The sequence below is a fragment of the Callospermophilus lateralis genome, unplaced genomic scaffold (genome assembly GCF_048772815.1).
Source record: "Callospermophilus lateralis isolate mCalLat2 unplaced genomic scaffold, mCalLat2.hap1 Scaffold_494, whole genome shotgun sequence".
NCBI classification, from domain to species: domain Eukaryota; kingdom Metazoa; phylum Chordata; class Mammalia; order Rodentia; family Sciuridae; genus Callospermophilus; species Callospermophilus lateralis.
In genome coordinates, this window is record NW_027514433.1 from 257,571 (window position 1) to 279,110 (window position 21,540).

The 21,540-nt window shown below is 40.2% G+C and overlaps 1 pseudogene; it reads left to right on the top strand.

Moving 5' to 3' along the window:
- The first annotated feature begins 13,104 nt into the window (after positions 1-13,104).
- On the top strand, positions 13,105-14,135 carry LOC143640669 (RNA-binding protein 3 pseudogene; annotated as a pseudogene).
- Positions 14,136-21,540: the final 7,405 nt, after the last annotated feature.

Genomic DNA, 21,540 nt, shown 5'->3' on the forward strand with positions numbered 1-21,540 from the left:
GTTAATGTCAGCACAAGTGAAGAGACTGTCACAATGATGAACTGGGGAAAATAGTTAGGAAAGCTGATATCAATAGAGACATTACGAAATCAGGCAAAGTATAAAGTGAGTGATAGGATTAGATATTTTCAACAGGGTTGAGTTTGAATATATAATCTAAGAAAGAAACAAATATGTAGTGACCAATAGGATTGACATTTGACAGCATTAGGCAACCTGGACATGGATGTTTAGTAATCCATGCTCACTTTTCATTTAATGTTTGCTACAATCTTAAGTGTGACCTTTGCTTTTTTTGTCCAGAATATTACTGTGATAAAACGTACATGTAGATCAGGTGACATGACTCTTTCTTCCACCATTTCTGGCAGCAACATATTCAAGACGTATAAATTAGTAATGGGGGTAAAAAGAGGTGTACCCTTTGTCTGTGCATATAGAGATACTGCATGAATAGACCATACTGTGAATAAATAATATATCTGGTTCTGACTTTAAATAATGGATTGAAATTATATCTGAAAAAATACAGGAAATCTTATATTGACATACAAACATTCATTCCAACCAGTGAAATGTCTAAAGGCCACATTAAGTTTATGGTTTATCATGAAGGGTTTGTGAGTTTTGCTTCAAAAGTGATTATGGAAATCGAAAATAATGTGTTTGGAAAGAAGTCTCATGAAAAGACCAGTCAAGAAACCTGGAGGAATACATGTTTTATGAAGCAGGAAGTGATTGTGAAACAAATGCGTATAAATTTGTGAACTTGTGGATGAAATATATATTTCCTATGATTTGTAAAAACTGAAGAAATAGTAATGTACCAGTGTTGAATGAAAATAAACGTCAGAATACACATCATGTCCCATACGAATCTACTTGATTGATGTTAATCTGGGTCAGTTACTGTACAAATATTAGGATTTGTAAGCACCATTTACTGAAGTTAGTTTTCAGAACTATGAAACAAATGTGTATTTCCGGTGGATGAATATTTCTGAGAATAATTTTGTGAAAAGTTTATTATAAATTCACATTTTTGAACATGGATGAACTTAGGGAGTGTATTTAAGATACATATATTTCATATTTTAAAAATCAGGACAGTGTATATATATATATATATATATATATATATATATTCATAATTATATATATGTGTATATATATACACATATAATTATATATATGTATATACACACACACACTCACACACACACACACACACACACAAAACACACACACAGACATTAAAATGTAGGAATATATATGCCAATTGAAGTTCATCATAAAATATAGAGCATCCACAGATGCAAAAATATTTATTTTACTGAACAAGGATTTATGTATAATGTTGTTCTACTAGAAAGCTCACCCATAGTTTGAATTTTCAGTTCCAACAGCGTTTAGAGGAGTGATCTCTTCTCACAAGTTGTATCTGCCAAGTCAGTCACCTCACAAAAATGAACGTGTGATACCAGGTATTCTATTTAAGCATATAAAAATACATGTGCTGAATAGGCTACAGAGAAAGGCAGAGAGGAATTTACATATTTGTTAACTATAACAACACATGGAGAACTATTTCAATTAAAAATTGACTAGATTTATAACACCTACCATTTATCATGCAAATGGCAAGTCCAACTATACCCCATGCCTCCTCTGAACTGCTTGTATTTAAATTCTGTTTGGGTTGTTTTTCTCCATCATATTTGGATTAGTAGACAAAGTATAGTAGGGTATGGGTTATTGTCAGGGATTCAGTATTTTCAATGGAATATAGGAAAATGAATCCAACGTGTATAAAATATGTGCTACACAATTATCTTCCCACTCTCATCCAGAACAATGCCTTTACATTACCTTCACCCCAAGTAAGACACAATTAGAGTAGAAGAGTTTGAAAATCCGTGAATGCATATCTGGGGTGGAAACAGTAAAAAGAAACAAATACGTATTTCAGGTGGATGAATATTTCTGAGAATAATCTTGTGAAAAGTTGATTATAAATCCACAACATAAATATGAATGAATTTAGGAAGTGTGTAATAAGACACATATTTCATGTTTTGAAAAATCTTGAGAGTGTATATATATATATATATATATATATATATATATATACATATTTATATACACAAACAGAGAGAGACATTAAAAATTGCAATATATATGCCAAACGAAATTCACCATGAAATGTATATCATCCACAGATCCAAATATATTCATTTTACTGAACATGGATTTATGTATTATGTTGTTCAACTAGGAAGCTCACTCACATTTGAATTATCAGTTCAAGCAGCGTTTAGGAGGAGTGATCTCTTCTTCCAATTTGTATCTGCCACGTCAGCCACCTCACAAGAATGTATGTTTGGTACCAGGTAGGATTCTATATGTGCATATAAAAATACGTGTGCTCAATAGGCTACAGAGAAAGGGGGACAGGAATTCACTTATTTGTTAACTTTAAAAACGCATGGAGAACTATTTCAACAAATAATTGACTAGATTTATAACTGCTACACTATACCATGCAAAAGGCAACTCCAACTATAAAACATACCTCCTCTAAACTGCTTGTATTTCTATTCTGTTTGTGTTATTTTTCTCCATCATATTAGGATTAGTAGTCAGAGTCTAATAGGGTATATGTTAGTTTCAGGGATTCAGCATTTCTAATGGAAAATAGGAAATTGAATCCAATGTGTATGCAAATATGTGCTACACAAAAATCTTCCCACTTTCATCCAGAACAATGCCTTGACATTACATTCTTCTCAAGTAAGACACAATTAGAGGATAAGAGCTAGAAAATCTGTGAATATATCTGGAATGGAGAATACTCAGGAGTTTACAACTTTGGAGGTGGTAGAGAAGATTCTAAAAGTAAGGGACAGGGTAAACTTTCCACAAACATGCAGCTCTGCTGGCCTAAATGCTTTTTGAGAAACTGCCTCTAAGGGTGGGCACTTGAAATATTTGATGTTCTGAGGAGATTTAGTTCCTTTGTAGAGAGACCATCAAAGCTGGGTCTGCATCTATGTTACTTGGAGGACATGGTTTCTTATTATCCAATGAACATGAGGCAGCGGTGCTGAATTCTCTCTTTGTAGGTAAACTATGGACACTGGGGTCTAAGTGTCTTTCAGTGTGGACTGTGAAGCCAATTGGTCATCCTCCAATTTTCGTGGTGTTTCTCGCTGCTCCGCTGGGCGTTTGGTATTTACTTCAAGAAATACAAGGAGTTAAAATGGGACAGAGTGGTGGAGGGAGTTTTTTAAGGTGTGGTGAGTCAGGGTCTTCAGGAGAATGCACCAACCCAGGTTCTATCCCACGTAGATTGCCCCCTTGAGAATAGCAATATGATTCTTAACATTGCAGTGAATCCTCTCCATATAACAAGATGCCTTTACATATATGGGTCTGCTGGCTGCACCATATCAGTCACAAGCAATTTGGAAGCCAATGGCTGATCCACATGGACGCAACACAGATGTTTTATCACACAATTGCATACCACTGCTCTAGGCGAACTACTCACCAGGCTCCAACTTACTGGCATATCTGTTCTACACCATTTTCATGAAACAAAGTCAATCAAGGCAGTGTCTGGTATACTCAGGATCAGAAACAGGACATCCAAAGTTTTTTCAGTGCCAGCTGAACATGAAAATATCAAAAATTTCATGGTAATTTTCTAGCCATTTTTCACGGATGAAGTTTGCAGCTCTGAGGGCTTCAATTAATTCAGGAACCATTAAATGGTGAAGAAGCTAATTTCAATGAAAGCACTGGAGCACTCTCACAGGCATGGTTTCCCTAAGGGTGGTCAAAATGTCACATGAAGCCAGGCCCATTGAGATCTACAATGTGAGGTCCATGTGTGTTTTAAACTCAAATATGGCTGCCAAGTCTTTAAGAAAAATTGTATGTAATATCCGGGCTGAAATTCCCAGTGTTCTGTGGAAATCCAACCTGGGCCTCATCTCAGGTTCCAAGGGCGACTCTCATGTGTGGCCTCCTAAAATCCCAACACAATTCATGGCAATACTTCTCTGAGGTCAGTTAAAGAACTCAGTCTCTAAGGGAAATCACACCAGAGTTCAAGCCCAGTGGAACAGTCATCTCTTCCAACCGCCACACAAATGACCACAATTAAAACCAAAACACTCCCACATGGTCCTCATCTTCTTCCATATAGACACTCCTTATAACGTCTGGCTGGAGTTTTCAATGAGGTCCACAGCCCAAGTCAGTGTCCAAATTAAGGTCCTGTTCCCCTCATTTGTCTAACATCAAGGTGGCCTGGACACACTTCCTGTAAACCAGGAGTGATCAAATAGGCCTGCCATTAATACTGCTCGGTTTTTCAATTTGAGGCCTTCTGACTCTGTGGTTTAGATTCTTTATGTGAATTTGAGTCATGAGAAATACCAAGCCCCTCTTCAGAGATTTGAAGAACTCATTTGGCCCAAAGGATTCCTATTCTCCCTTGATGGAATTCAGGATCCTAACAGAGGAAGGTAAAAGAATTCATTCACAATGAGTGAATATTTGCCATTTTGGTTTTGGATGGACATATGGGATCTTTCTTTTAATCCATCAGGTGCTAAGAATCTAAGCCACTGCCTCACACAGGGCCAAGAGGCTGATTCAGACACATCTTTTTTCAAAGCAATTAAGCAAAGAGCCACAGGTGATGCCCTTCATTTTCTTTTGAAAAAATGTTTTCCTCAGGCTTCCCAAAGGGGTGGCCAGAGGCAAAGACATCCTGAGATTCAGGGCAACAGAACAATAGGTTAGCAAAAGAGCCAAAGCAGGGTTTCTCCACTGAGACTTTTCTGGTTACACTGATATCTGAGTTTTCTGAGATGTTGGCCATTCCCTTCAGATATCCAGTACATGGCCATGTGACAGAGATTGGAGGTGGTACATATCTTGGACACAAACCCAAGAGCCTATTCTGAAGGGTTGTCAGAATTCAGAAAGAAAACAGGGACTTAAAAAGGTAGTAGGTGTTGCCTATCAATATGGAAACCACGCTCCATTCATTAAATGGGCAGGATGAATACTGGGAAGCTTTCTACTAAAGAGGACACATGCATTGATGCATTCTCTTTTATAATGTATACAACCACGGACACAGTGGGATACACAGAAATAGAAACACTCACCATGTAAAACGACTTACTAGAAACAGTTCACTCCAAACCAAAGAAACCTCCTTTTCTACCTATTCTCAGAACAGAGACAAAACCACACACCTACACTCAAAAAGACACCTCCTTCCCCAAAGTAGGGCTGTGATTATCCGGAGTGCCCTCTGACAGGTTTGCCATACTATGTTCCCCGTTAATGGTCTGTCCTGTCTCAGATCTGGTCTCCTTGTCCAACTCTGTGAAGCATCAGGAGCCAGGGGTGAGCCACTACATACTTAGTCAGGAAAGGCCCGTGTTCAGATCTTTCCTGGCATTTGGCCATCCTCACATCAGTCAGTACCAAGAAGACTGACTCTGTCCTTGGTGATTTCAAACAAATGAGACCACTTGGACTGGGACTGGGACTGGCTCTGGTGCTTGGTTTCCTTGGTCCAAAGTTCAGAAAGTTCCATCAACAAGGAAGTGAGGTAGGTCACTTCCTTTAAGAACTGAATGAGGTCACTGCCTTGGCAACCACTTTGTCCTAACAGTTGCTTCCAAGGGTCCCATGAGATGGAGGCTGCCCCTACTTCCTTTGGCACTTTCACAACTTAGAATGGTATATCAACCTTAGGCACCCGAGAACAGCTCTCCACACAAGCCTGGTTTGGTCCATCTTCTCTACAGTAAGAAGATAGAGGCTGATTCAGACAAAACCCTTCATCCTGACCAGGTTGTTTGCCATGGAAAATGACTTTTTGTATCTCAGGTCCTTCATTGCTGCCTACATCTTCTCCAGGGATCATTTCTGCATGGACCTTTGAGGTTCTTAACAGGTGGAGCATCCCCTACATTCCTGTATTGTAAGAACAATCTGTCTCTGCTCTTCTGTAAAGTTAGATTGAGTGAACAGTATATGGTTAGGGTTAATTTCATGTTCGATTTGGGTTAGGAATCATTCTGCTGGATGAATAATCGTATTGGGAACCTGTGATATTTATAAGAATATCGTGGTTAAATATATGTATGAAAACAGAAATCAAAGTAATATTTGAATCCCAGAAGGGCTTTGGGCAGTTGATTGGGATATTTAGCTTTGAATTGTGCACATATGTCTCAAATAAATCGATATACAATGGCAGAGGAACTTGAACCTTGGATGATTGAATGCTGAAGAGAACATCCAGTCAAAGGGATTGTCGGTAGGATTAAGAAGATAGTCGTTATGTTTAGCAAGTAGAGTTAGTATAGGATATGTAACAAAAGTTCTTTAGCAATTTTTTTTCGGGCAGTGAATGAATATAAATGTCAGCACATATGAAGAAATCAGACACAATGATGAAATGGGGAAAATTTGTAGAAAAGCAGATATCAATAGAGACATTAGGAAATCAGGCAAAGTATAAAGTGAGTGATAGGATAAGACATTTTCAACAGGGTTGAGATTGAATATCTAATCTTAGGAAGAAACAAATATGTAGGTCACCAATAGGATTGACATTTGAGAGCATTAGGCAACATGGACATGGATGTTGTTAGTAATCCATGTTCACTTTCCATTTAGACTTTGGTACAATCCTAAGTGGGACCTTTGCATTTTGTTTCCAGAATATTACTGTGATAAAATGTGTGTGTAGATCAGATGACATGATTATTTCTTCCACCATTTCTAGGAGCAGTATTTTGAAGACGTATAAATTAGCATTGGGGGTAAAAAGAGGTGTACCCTGTTTCTATGAATATACAGATAATGCATGAATAGACCTTAATTTCAATAAATAATATAACTTGTTCCACTTTAAGTAATGGATTGAATTGATATCTGAAAATATATAAGAAATCTTATATTGATATGCAATCATTCATGACAACCAGTTATACACCTAATGTTAATATTAGGTTACGGTTTATCATGAAGTTTGTGTGAGTTTTGCTTCAAAAGTGATTATGGAAATCGAAAATAATGTGTTTGGAAAGAAGTCTCATGAAAAGGCCAGTCAAGGAACACCGAGGAATTCATGAGTTCTGAAGAAGGAAGTGATTGAAATTGAAAAAAATGACGATAAATTTGATTACTTGTGGATGAAATATTATAATATGATGTGAATAAACTGAAGAAATAGTAATGTACCAGTGTTGAATAAAAATGAACATCAAAATACACATCATGTCCCACAGGAATCTACTCGCATTGATGTTAAACTGTGTCAGTTACTGTAGAAATATTAGGATTTCTTTGCACCATTCACCAAAGTTAGTTTTCTTTTTTTTTTAATTTTTATTTATGCTTGTTCAAAACATTACATAGTTCTTGATATATCATATTCCACACTGTGATTCAAGTAGGTAATGAACTCCCATTTTTACCCCGTAAACAGATTGCAGAATCACATCAGTTACACATCCATTGATTTACATATTGCCATACTAGTGTCTGTCGTATTCTGCTGCCTTTCCTAACCTCTACTATCCCCCTCCCCTTACCTCCCCTCCCCTCTTCTCTCTCTACCTCTTTACTGTAATTCATTTCTCCCCCTTGTATAATTTTTTCCTTTCCCTCACCTCCTCTTGTATGTAATTTATATAACCCTGAGGGTCTCCTTTTATTTCCATGCAATTTCCCATCTCTCTCCCTTTCCCTTCCTCCTCTCATCCCTGTTTAATGTTAATTTTCTTCTCATTCTATTCGTCCCTACTCTGTTCTTAGTTACTCTCTTTATATCAATAAAGACATTTGGCATTTGGTTTTACGGATTGGCTAGCTTCACTTAGCATAATCTTCTCTAATGCCATCCATTTCTCTGCAAATTATATCATTTTGTCATTTTTTAATGCAGAGTAATATTCCATTGTGTATAAATGCCACATTTTTTATCCATTCATCTATGGAAGTGCATCTAGGTTGATTCCACAGTCTTGCTATTGTAAATTGTGCTGCTATGAACATCAATGTAGCAGTGTCCCTGTAGCATTTTTTTTAGGTCTTTAGGGAATAGACTGAGAAGGAGAATACCTGGGTCAAATGGTGGTTCCATTCCCAGTTCTACAAGAAATCTCCATACTGCTTTCCAATTTGGCTGCACCAATTTGCAGTCCCACCAGCAATGTACAAGTTTACCCTTTTCTCCACATCCTCACCAGCACTTGTTGTTGTTTGAGTTCATAATAAATATCTGGAATGGAAAATGCTCAGGAGTTCACAACCTTGAAGGTGGTAGAGGAGTTTCCAAAAGTAAGGGACAGGGTAAATACCACAAACATGGAGCTGTGTCGGCCTTAAGACTTCTTGAGAAAATGCCTCTGAGGTTGGGCACTTGAAATATATGTTGTTGTCAGGAGCTTTAGCTTCCTTTGTAGTGAGACCATCAAAGCTGAGTCTGCATCTATGTGACCTGAAGAACATGGTTTTTTATTTTCCTATAAACACGAGGCAGCAGTGCTGAATTCTCTCTTTGTAGGCAAACTGGGGCTACTGGGGGCTAAGTGTCTCCCCGTGTGGACTGTGAAGCCATTTGATCATCCTTCACATTTCGTCATGTTATTTGATGCTGCACTGAAAGTTTGGTATTTACTTTATGAAATAAAGGAGTTTAACTGCGATACAGTGCTGCAGGGAGTTCTGTCACGTGTTGTGGTCAGGATCGGCAGGAGAATGTACCAAGCAGGCTTCTATCACACATAGTTGCCCCCTTGACCATAGCAATATGATTCTGAACATTGCCCTGAAACCTCTCCATTCAACAAGATGCCTTTACATCCAAAGGTCTGCTAGCTGCACATGTCAGTCACAAACCATTTCTAAGCCAATGGCAGATCCACGTGGCCGCACCACAGATGTTTTCTCACACACCTACACTCTACTGCTCTTGGCCCACTACTCAGCAGGCTCCAACTTACTGGCATCTCTTTTCTACACCATTATCATGAAACTCAGTCAAACCAGACACTGTCTTGTATACTCATGATAAGCACCAGGACATCAAATGGTTTTCCAGTGCCAGCTGGTCATGGAAATTTCAAAAATTTCATGGTATTTTCTAGCCATTTTTCAAGGATGAAGTTGGAGGTACTGTGGGTTTCAATTCATTCAGGAACCATTAAATGTTGAGGAAGCTCATTTCAATGGAAGCTCTAGAGAATTCTCACAGGCAAGTCTTCCGAAAGACTGGCCCAATGTCACATAAAGCCAGCCACATTGAGGTCTACAATGTGAGGTCCATGTGTGTTTTGACTCTCAACTATTGCTTCCAAGTCTTTCAGAATATAATCAAGTGATATCCTCGCTGAGATTCCCAGTGCTCTGTGAAAAGCCACCCTGGGCCTAGATCTCAGTTTCCAAGGGTGACTCTCATGTGTGGCCTCCGAAAATCCCAACACAAATTCATGGCAATACTTCTCTAAGGTCAGTTCCAGAACTCAGTCTCCAAGGGGAATCCCACAAGAGTTGAAACCCAGGTGGACACAGTCATCTTTTCCAACTGCCACACAAATGACCACAATTGAAACCAAAACACTCCCACATGGCCCTCATGTTTTTCCATATAGACACTCATCATAACCTCTCGCTGGAGGTTTCCATGAGGGGCGCAGACCAAGACACTGTCCAAAATAAGCTCCCTTGCCCCTAATTTGCCGAAAGTCAGGGTGGCCTACACACCCTTCCTGTGAACCAGAACTGATCAAATAGGGATGTAGTTAATACTGTTCTGCTTTTCCAATTTGAGGCCTACTGATTGTCAGGTATAGATTCTTTATGTGATTTGGAGTCATCAGAAAACCCAAGCACTTCTGCAGGGGTTCAAAGAACTCATTTGAATAAAAGGATCCTGATTCTTACTTGATGAAGGTCAGGAATCTAATAGAGGAAGGCAAGAGACTCATTTGCCATTTCTGTTTTGAATGCACACATGGAATCTATCTTTAGATGCATCAGGTGCTGAGAATCTAAGCCACAACCTCACACAGAACCAAGAGGCTGATTCAGACACATCCTTTTACAAAGCAATTAAGCAAAGAGCAACAGGTGATGCCCATTCATTTTCATTTGAAAACTGTTTTCTTCAGGCTTCACAAAGGGGTGGCCAGAGGCAAAGACCTTCCTGACATTTAGGGCAACAGAAAAACAGGTAAGCAAAAGACCCAAAGCAGGGTTTCTCCACTGAGACTTTCTGGTCACACTGATATCTGAGTTTTCTTAGATGCTCCCCATTCACTTCAGCTATCAAGTACATGTTCATGTCACAGAGCTTGGAGGTTGTATATATCTTGAAAACAAAACCATGAGCCTATTCTGGAGAGTGCCCAGAATTCAGGAAGAAAACAGGATCTTAGGAAGATAGTAGGTTTTGCCCATCCAGAAGGCAAGCCGCGGTCCATTCATCAATTGGGCAGGATGAATGCCAGGAAGCTTTCTACTAGACAGGACACATCCATTAATTCATTCTCTTTTCTAATGTCTACAACCACAGACACAGTGGGATACACAGACATAGAAACACTCACATGTCAAACGACTTACTAGAAACAGTGCAATCCAAACCAAACAAACCGCATTTTCTACCTATTCTCAGAACATGTTCCAAAACCACAAAACCACAACCACTCCCACAAAGGCACCTCCTTCCCCCAAGTAGGTCTGTGACTATCCAGAGTGTCCTCTGACTGGTGGGCCATACAATGTTCTCCCGAAATGTCCTGTCCTGACTCAGATCTGGTCTCCTTGGCCAACTCTGTGAAGTTGTCAGGAGCCAGCGGTGAGCCACTACCTGCTTTCTCAGAAAAGGTCTCTCTTCAGAGCTCTCCTGGCCTTTGGCCATCCTCACATAGGTAGGTACCAAGAAAGACTGACCCTGTCCTTGGTAAAACCGAACAAGTGAGCCCACTGGGACTGGGACTGGGACTGGCTCTGGGTGCCTGTCTTCATGGATCCCAAGTTCAGAGAATTCCTTCACCAAGGAAGTGACGTAGGTCACTTCCTTCAGGAACTGAATCAGGTTACTGCCTTGGCAACCAATTTGTCCTAACAGTTGCTTCCAAGAGTCCAATGAGTTGGAGGCTGCCCCTACTTCCAGTGAAACTTTCAGAATTTTGCATGGTATATCAACCATAGGCACCCAAAAAAAGCTCTCCAGATAGGCCTGGTTTGGTCCATCTTCTATACATTAAGAAAAGAAATGTTGATTCAGACACATCCCTTCATGCTAACCAGGTTGTTTGTCATGGAAGATGACTTTTGCTCTCTGACGTCATTCATAGCTGCCTACATTTAATCCTGGGATCATTTCTTTAATGACTTTGGAGGTTCTCAGCAAGTGGAAGATCCCCTAATTTCTGTATTGAAAGACCAACTCTGTCCCTGCTCTTCAGTAAAGTTAGATTGAGAGAACAGTGTATGGTCAGGGTTAATAACATGTTCCATTTGGGTTAGGAATCATTCTGCGGGATGAATTATGGTATTGGGAACGTGCGATATTTATAAGAATATAAGTGAATTATAAGTATGAAAACAGACATCTAGGTAATATTTGAAGCACAGAATTGCATTGGACCCTTAGCTGGGATTCTTAGCTGTGAATTATATTCTGCACAGATGTCTCAGATAAATCAATATACAATGGCATAATTACTTGTACCTTGGTTTATTGAATGTTGAAGAGAACATCCAGTCAAAAAGGGATAATTTGTAGGATTAGTAAGATAGTTGGTAGGTTTTGAAAGAAGAGTGAGTATAGGATTTGGATAAAAAGATCTTTAGCTGTAGGGTTTCGGATAGAGTGAATGTAATTGTCAGCACATGTGGAGAGTCTGTCAAAAGGATGAACTGGGGAAAAAAGTAGGAATGCAGATATCAATTGACATTAGGATATCAGGCAAAGTATAAAGTGAGTGATAGAATTATACATTTTCAACAGGCTTGAGTTTGAATATATAATCTTAGGAAGAAACAAACATGTAGTCACCAATAGGATGAAATTTGAGAGCATTAGGCAACATGGACATGGATGTTTTCCGTAATCCATGCTCACTTTTCATTTAGGCTTTGGTACAAACATAAGTTTGACCTCTTCTTTCTGTGTGCAGAATACTACTGTGGTAAAATGTATATGTAGATCAGGTGACATGAGTATTTCTTCCACCATTTCTGGGAGCAATATTTTGAAGATGTATAAATTATTTTTGGAGGTAAAAATGGTGTACACTGTGTCTATAATTATAGAGATAATGCATGAATAGACCATACTGTAAAGAAATATTATAACTGGTTCTAACTTTAAATAATGGATTGAATTGATATCTGAAAATATACAGAAAATCTTACATTGATATACAATCCTTCATTCCAACCAGTAATATATCTAATGGTTATATCAGCATTATGGTTTTTCATGAAGAATGTGTGAGTTTTGCTTCAAAAGTGATTATGGAAATCGGAAATAATGTGTTTGGAAAGAAGTCTCATGAAAAGACCAGTCAAGAAACCTGGAGGAATACATGTGTTTTGAAGCAGAAAGTGATTGAAAGTGAAACAAATGCCTATATATTTGTGAACTTGTGGATCAAATATATATCCTATGATGTGCATAAACTGAAGAAATAGTAATGTACCACTGTTACATAAAAATGAACGTCAAAATACACATCATGTCCTCTCCCACAGGAATCTACTTGCATTGATGTTAAACTGGGTCAGTTATTGTAGAAATATTAGGGTAATGCCGCAGTCTTGCTGGGCACAATCAGGAGCCACTTGCCAAAAGAAACGAACTTTATTTTTAGCACCACACACACCAAACAAAACAGCCTCTCAGGAAAAACCTTCAGAGCCCCAACTGCCACCTCTGGCTTCCCAAAACCTCTCCCTCCCACATGAGCCTCTCTCTGTCTCCCAGAATCCTCCTGCTCTTGAGGCCGATTGGCTGGGTCATGTGGGCAAAGTCAAAAAAAGTCCCCCTCTCCCTATTCTTCCTGCTCCTCAGAGCTTCCTGTCTCTCCAGCGCTTTTACTTTTCAATTTCCAGGACTCAAATTCACTGCCATGTCTTCTGAAGAAGGGAAGCTGTTCGTGGGAGGACTCAACTTCAATACTGATGAGCAGGCGCTGGAAGACCACTTCAGCAGCTTTGGGCCTATTTCTGAGGTGGTTGTTGTCAAGGACCGGGAGACTCAGCGATCCCGGGGTTTTGGCTTCATCACCTTCACCAATCCAGAACATGCCTCAGATGCCATGAAAGCCATGAATGGAGAGTCCCTGGATGGTCGTCAGATCCGGGTGGACCATGCAGGCAAGTCTGCCCGGGGCACCAGAGGGGGTGCCTTTGGGGCCCATGGGCGTGGTCGCAGCTACTCTAGAGGTGGTGGGGACCAGGGCTATGGGAGTGGCCGGTATGACAGTCGACCTGGAGGATATGGATATGGATATGGACGGTCCCGAGACTATAGTGGCAGCCAGGGTGGCTATGAGCGCTACTCAGGAGGAAATTATCGAGACAATTATGACAACTGAGTTGAGGCATGCACACGTTAAGTAGATACACAAGGAATAACACTTCTGATCCAGGATCGTCCTTCCAAATCGCTGTATTTATAAAGATTTTTGGAGCTGCGCTGAAACATCTGTTTTAGTACATCAACTTCTATTTTTCAATTGAGCTCCCAAGGTAGCTTGTTAAAAGACCTTTTAAAAAGCTCCATGTAAAAATTTTTTTCTCATTTAAAGACAAATTATAGCACATTTGTTAGGCCCCCAGGTATTTTTCTTTTTACCAAGTTTTTAGTTTGGGCTCTCAGGATCATTGCTTCTGGCAAAAGGAAAAGTTTAGCCAGACTAATTTTTTTTAAAGCTAAAGTTGGGGCATTTTAAAAACTTGTACACAATGTTTATCATGACTAGAAAGCAATTTCTAAATGTATCTATAAACAATCTGTGTCAAGAACATGATAAATTTTTCTTAAAATTCAAGATCACCACCCTGATTATACAGACAAGCCTCTTTAAAATGTTTGTGAATGTCATTTTTTTTTAATGCTGGAAGAAAAAATATTCTGTTGTGTCTCTTGTAGTGTTTAGGATATTCTTCACAGAACTGATTAAAAATATGAAACCTGTAAAAAAAAAAAAAAAAAGTCCCCCAATGAGCAGTTTTGTGCTCTGAAAGGGCAGGGAACCAGCCCATTGAGCATCACCGCAGAGGAGCCAATCAGCTAGTTGTTGCTGGGGCCGCTGTGAGCCAATCATCAGCCGGCAGCTGGAAGTTTGCTGGCAGCAGGAATTTTGCTGGGGCCCCTTCGGCTGTGGCTCTCAACATCTTCCCCTCTCTGTTTAAACAACACGCATGTGGCTTAGGGACCGTGCCTGCCTTAGGTTGTCCAATAGTACATATGGTCTTTACCCGTTAAGTTGGTACCATTGCAATTGGATCTTACCCGTCACTGACTACCCGTCCAGTATAGAGCCACACCTGTGGAGAGGTCTTTGTACCAGCGGGGGTGGGTGAGGTTCTTTGCCTCACCTCTGTTGGCCCCCCCAAATTTTAGCTGGACGATCATGACACGCAGAAGGGAGGAAGATACACCAAGCCAATTGACGGCTCCTTTTGGAAAAATTGTACCACCGATGACATCATCAGCAAATATACCCCAACACTACGACAAGTCGCTGCACCAACAGATAGTTCACAATGCATTTAGGTGAGTTCACATGTGTCCAGGCAAGTTCTGCAAGCAGTACAGGGATGGCTATTGCAGAAGCTGTAGATTGGAATTATCTTTGATTTCACCTGCACTGGGATGAAGATAGGAACTCTGGCAATAATGTCTAATGAAAAAAATTATGTAACATTCCAGAAGGCACTAAAACCAAAAAAATAAACATATGTAACTTTCCAGAAGGCACATCAAAAACCAAAATGGCCCAAAAAGCATTCATTGAGGATGAAGTCTCTCACCTTCCTCTGTAAAGTTCCTGACCTCCATAAATTGAGAATAGGGATTTATTGGGTCAAATGAGTTCTTCAAAACCCTGCAGAGGGTAGCCAATGGGTTATTGGGTTTTTTCATTACTCCAATTCACATCAAGAATCTATACTCCACAGACAGTAGGCCTCAAATTAGAGAAGCAGAGCAGTACTAAAGTCAGGGTTATTTGATCACTCCTGGTTCACAGAATGGGTCTCGAGGCCACCTTGACTTTAGGCAAATGAGAGGAAAAGGAGATTATTTTGGACACTGTCTTGGGCTGTGCCCCTCAAGGAAACGTCAAGCCAGAGGTTATGATGAGCGTCTATATGGAAGAAGATGAGGGCCATTTGGGAGTTTTTTGGTTTTCCTTGTGGTCATTTATGTGGCAGTCGGAAGAGATGACTGGGTCCACCAGGGCTTGAACTCTGGTGTGATTCCCCTTAGAGACTGAGTTCTGGAACTTACCTCAGAGAAGTATTGCCATGATTTGTGTTGGGATTTTAGGCGGCCACCCATGAGAGTCGCCCGTTGAAACTGAGATCTAGGCCCGGGGTGGCTTTCCACAGAGCACTGGGAATCTCAGACAGAATATCTTATGATATTATTTTGAAATACTTGCCAGACATAGTTGAGAGTCAAAACACACATGGACTTCACATTGTAGACCTCAATTGGCCTGGCTTCATGTGACTATTTGGCCACTCTTTGGAAAGCCTTGCCTGTGAGAGTTCTCCAGAACTTTCCTTGAAATGAGCTTCCTCAACATTGAATAATTCCTGAAAGAATTGAAACAAATAATGCCTCCAACTTCATCCTTGTAAAATGGCTAGATAAATACCATGAAATTTTTGAAATTCGCATGATGAGGTGGCACTGGAGAACCTTTGATGTTCTGTTGCTCATCATTAGTGTACCAGACAGTGCCTTGATTGATTGGGTATAATGAAAGTGGTGTAGAACAGAGATGCCGGTTAGATGGAGACTGCGGAGTATTTGGCCCAGAGCTGTGGTGTGCAGGTGTGTGATAAAATATTTATGGTGGTGCCATGTGGATCTGCCATTGATTTCCAAATGGCTTTTAGCTGACATGGTGCACCCAGCAGACCCTTATATGCAAAGGCATCTTGTTATATGGAGAGGTTTCAGGGCAATGTTCAGAATCAGGTTGCTATGGTCAAGGGGGCAAGCTATGTGGGATAGAAGCTGATTGGTGCGTTCTCCTGGAGACTCTGACCCACCACATGTCACAGAACTCCCTCCAACACTATGTCCCAGTTGAACTCCTTTTATTTCTTGAAGCAAATACCAAACTCCCAGTTCAGCACCAAGAAACACCATGAAAATTGAAGGATGACTAAATGGCTTCATCGTCCACACGGTTAGACACTTTGGCCCAGTGGCCTCTGTTTACCTACAAAGAGAAAAATCAGCACTGCTGCCTCAGGTTCATTGGAAAATAAGAAACCATGTTCTCCAGGTCACATAGATTCAGACCCAGCTTTGATGGTTTCACTACAAATGAAGACAAAGCTACTGACAACAACATATATTTCAAGTGCCACACCTCAGAGGCAGTTTCTCCAGAAGTCTTATTTCCAGCAGACCTCCATGGTTGTGGAGTGTTTACCCAATCCCTTACTTCTGGAAACTCCTCTACCTGCTCCCAGGTTGAGAACTCCTGAGAATTTTCCATTCCAGATATGTATTCACAGATTTTCTTACTCTTCTCCTCTAATTGTGTCTCACTTGGGGCAAAGGTAATGTCAAGGCATTGTTCTAGGTGAGAGTGGGAAGATTATTGTGTAGCACATATTTGCATACACATTGGATACATTATCCTATTTTCCATTTGAAATACTGAATTCCCGACACTAACCTATACCCTACTCGACTTTGACTACTTATCCTAAAATGATGGAGAAAAAGAAACCTAACAGAATAGAAATACAGGCCTTTTGTAGGAGGCATGGTGTATACTTGGATTTTCCTTCTCCTTTATCAAGGATATGTGTTATGAATCTAGTCAACTTTTCATTGTAATATTTCTCCATGAGTTTTCAAAGTTAACACATATGTAAATTCCTGTCTCCTTTTCTCTGTAGCCTCTTTAGAACATGTATATTTTTATGCATATATAGACTCCTACCTGGTAACACACGTACATTCTTGTGAGCTCACTGACTTTGGAATATACAAATTATGAGAATAGATAACTTCCCCTAAATACTGATGGAACTGAAAATTCAACCTATGGGTGAGCTTCCTAGTGAACAACATCATACATAAATCCATGTTCAGTAAAATGAATATTTTTAGATATGTGGATGATATATATTTCATGATAAATTTTGATTGGCATATATATTGCTACATTTTATTGTTGTGTGTGTGTGTATATGTATATATATATATGTATGTATATATATATATATATATATATATATATATATATATATATATATATTCACGAGATTTTCCAGATTTTCCAAAATATGAAATAAATGTGTCTTATTATACACTCCCTAAATTCATTCAAGTTCATGTATGTGGATTTAAAATCAACATTTTACATGATTATCATCAGTCTGGCTGGGCACAATTCAGGAGCCAATTGTCAAAAGAAACGAACTTTATTTTTAGAACCACACAAACCAAACAAAACAGCTTCTCAGGAAAAACCCTCAGAGCCCAACTGCCACCACAGTCTTCCCACAAGCCTCTCCCTCAACCACAAGCCTCCTCCTTTTGAGGCCGATTGGCTGGGTCACATGGGTGAAGGCAAAAAAGTCCACCAATGAGCAGCTCCGTTGTCTGAAAGGGCAAGGAAACATCCCATTGAGCATCACCACAGAGAAGCCAATCAGCTAGATGTTGCTGGGGCCTCTGTGAGCCAATCATCCACTGGCAGTCTGAATGGGCGGGGAAACAGCTCAATGAGCATCTGCAATGAGCATCACCACAGAGGAGCCAATCAGCTAGATGTTGCTGGGGCCGCTGTGAGCCAATCATCAGCCGGCAGCTGGAAGTTTGCTGGCAGTTGGAGGTTTCCTGGGGCCCCTTTGGCTGTGGCTCTCAACATCTCCCCCTCTCTGTTTAAACAACAAGCATGTGGCTTAGGGACCATGCCTGCCTTTGGTTGTTCAAAAGTACATATGGTCCTTACTGGAGAACCTTGGCTGTGGCTATCAACAGGATTTGTATGTACCATTCACTGAAGTTAGTTTTCAGTACTAGGAAACAAATATGTATTTCAGGTGGATAAATATTTCTGCGAAAAATCTTGTGAAAAGTTGATTATAAATCCACATACTTGAACATAAATGAATTTAGGGAGTGTTAATAAGATACATATATTTCATATTTTGAAAAATCTGGAGAGTGTGTGGGTGTGTGTGTGTATACACACACACACACACACAGATATTAAAATGTAGTAACATATATGCAAATCGAAATTCACCATGAAATATACATCAATCACAGATCCAAAAATATTCAATTTTCTTAACAGGGATTTATGTATAATGTTGTTCTACTAGGAAGCTCATCCATTATTTGAATTTTCAGTTCCAACAGCGTTTAGGAGGAGTGATGTCTTCTCACAAATTGTATCTCCCAAGTCAGTCACCTCACAAGAATGTAGGTGTGACACCAGGTAGGATTTGATATGTGCATATAAAAATACATTGCTGAATAGCCTACAGACAAAGGGAGACAGGAATTCACATATTTGTTAACTTTAAAAACACATGGAGATCTATTTCAATTAAAAATAGACTGGATTTATAACACCTAACATTTATCATGCAAAAGGCAAGATCAACTATACACCATGCCTCGTCTGAACTGCTTGTATTTCAATTCTGTTTGTGTTACTTTTCTGCATCATATTAGAATTAGTAGTCAGAGTCTAGTAGGGTATGGGTTCGTGTCAGGGATTCAGTATTTCGAATGGAAAATTGGAAAATGAATCCAATGTGTATGCAAATATGTGCTACAAAAAAAAAATTCCCACTCTCATTCAGAACAATGGCTTGAAATAACCACGCCCCATGTAAGAAACAATTAGAGGAGAAGAGTTAGAAAATCTGTGAATACATACGTAGAATGGAAAATGCTCAGTAGTTCACAACCTTTGAGGTGGAAGAGACGTTTCCAAACCTTAGGGACAGGGTAAAACTCCACAAACATGGAACTCTGCTGGCCTAAACACTTCTGGAGATACTGACAATGAGGTTGGGTACTTGAAATATATGTTGTTGTCAGAAGCTTTAGCTTCCTTTGTAGTGAGACCATCAAACTTGGGTCTGCATTTTTGTGACCTGGAGGACATGAATTCTTATTGTCCAATGAACATGAGGCAGCAGTGCTGAATTCACTCTTTGTAGCTAAACTGTGGCCACTGGGGGATAAGTGTCTCCCCGTCTGGACTTTGAAATCATTTGGTCATCCTCCACTTTTCGTGGTGTTTCTTGCTGCTGCAGTGGGTGTTTTGTATTTGGTTCATGACATACAAGGAGTTAAACTGGGACACAATGCTGGAGGGAGTCCTGTAACGTATGGTGTGTCAAGGTCTGCAGGAGAATGCACCTACCAGGCTTCTATCCCCCATTGCTTGCCCCCTTTACCATAGGAACTTGATTCTGAATATTGCCCTGAAAACTCTCCATGTAACATGATGCCTTTACATACAAAGTTCTGCTAGCTGCACCATGTCAGTCACAAGCCATTTGAAAGCCAATGTAAGATCCACATGACCCCACCACAGATGTATTGTCACACACCTGCACACAACTGCTCTAGGCCCACTACTCAGCAGGCTCCAACTTACTGGCATCTCTGTTCTACACCATTTTCATGAAACGCAGTCAATGAAGGCATTTTCTGGTACACTCATGATCAGCAACAGGACATCCAAAGGTTCTCCAGTGCCACCTGGTCATGGGAATTTCAAAATTTGGTGGTAGTTATCTAGCCATTTTTGAAGGATGAAGTTGGAGGCACTGTGGGTTTAAATTCATTCAGGAACCATTAAATATTGAGTAAGCTCATTTCGATGAAAGCTCTGGAGAACTCTCACAGGAAAGGCTTCCCAAAGAGTGGCCCAAGGTCACATGAAGCCAGGCCCATTGAGGTCTACAATGTGAGGTCCATGTGTGTTTTGACTCTCAACTATGGCTGTCAAGTCTTTCAAAATAAAATCATGTGATATCCTTGCTGAGATTCTCAGTGCTCTGTGGAAAGGAACCCTGGGCTTAGATCTCAGTTTCCAAGGGTGACTCTCATGCATGGCCTGCTAAAATCCCAACACAATTCATGGCAATACTTCTCTGAGGTCAGTTCCAGAACTCAGTCTGTAAGGTAAATCACACCTGAGTTCAATCCCAGGTGGACCCAGTCATCTCTTCCAAACGCCACACAAATGACCACAATTAAAACCAAAACACTCCCACATGGCCCTCATCTTCTTCCATATAGACACACATCATAACCACTGGCTGGTGGTTTTCATGAGTTGCGCAGCCTAAGACAGTATCCAAAATAAGCTCCCTTGCCCCTCATTTGCCTAAAGTCATGGTGGCCTGGACACCCTTCCGGTGAACCATGAGTGATCAAAAAGGCTTGCTGTTAATACTGCTTCGATTTTCCAATTTTAGGCCTACTGACTCTTGGGTTTAGATTCTTAATGTTAAATGGAGTCATGAGAAAAACCAAGCACCTCTGGGCTAGCCTCTTCAGGGCTTTGAAAAACTCATTTGACCAAAAAGATCTTGATTCTCACTTGATGGAGGTCAGGATCCTTAGAAGAATTCGAGAGACTTCATCCACAATGACTGCTCTTTTGGCCATTTTGGTTTTGGATACACAAGAGATCTTTCTTTAGATCCCTCAGGTTCTGAGAATCTAGGCCACAGCCTCACAGGGGGCCAAGAGCCTGAATCAGACACATCCCATTCCAAAGCAATTAAGCAAAGAGCCACAGGTGATGCCCATTTATTTCCATTTGAAAACTGTTTTCTTCATGCTTCACAAAGGGGTGGCCTGAGGCAAAGATATTCCTGACATTCAGTGCAACAGAACAATAGGTAAGCAAAATTCCCAAAGCAGGGTTTCTCCACTGAGACTTTCCTGGTCACACTGATATCTGAGTTTTCTGAGATGCTCACCATTCCCTTCAGCTATGTAGTACATGGCCATGTCACAGAGCTTGGAGGTGGTACATATTTTGGACACAAAACCATCAGTCTATTCTGGAGAGTGCCCACAATTCAGGAAGAAAACAGGAACTTAGGAAGATAGTAGGTGTTGCCCATCTATAAGACAAGCCACAGTCCATTCATAAATCGGGCAGGATGAATGCTGAGAAGATTTCAACTAGACAGGACTCATCCATTGATGCATTTTCTTTTCTAATGTCTACAACCAGGGGCACAGTG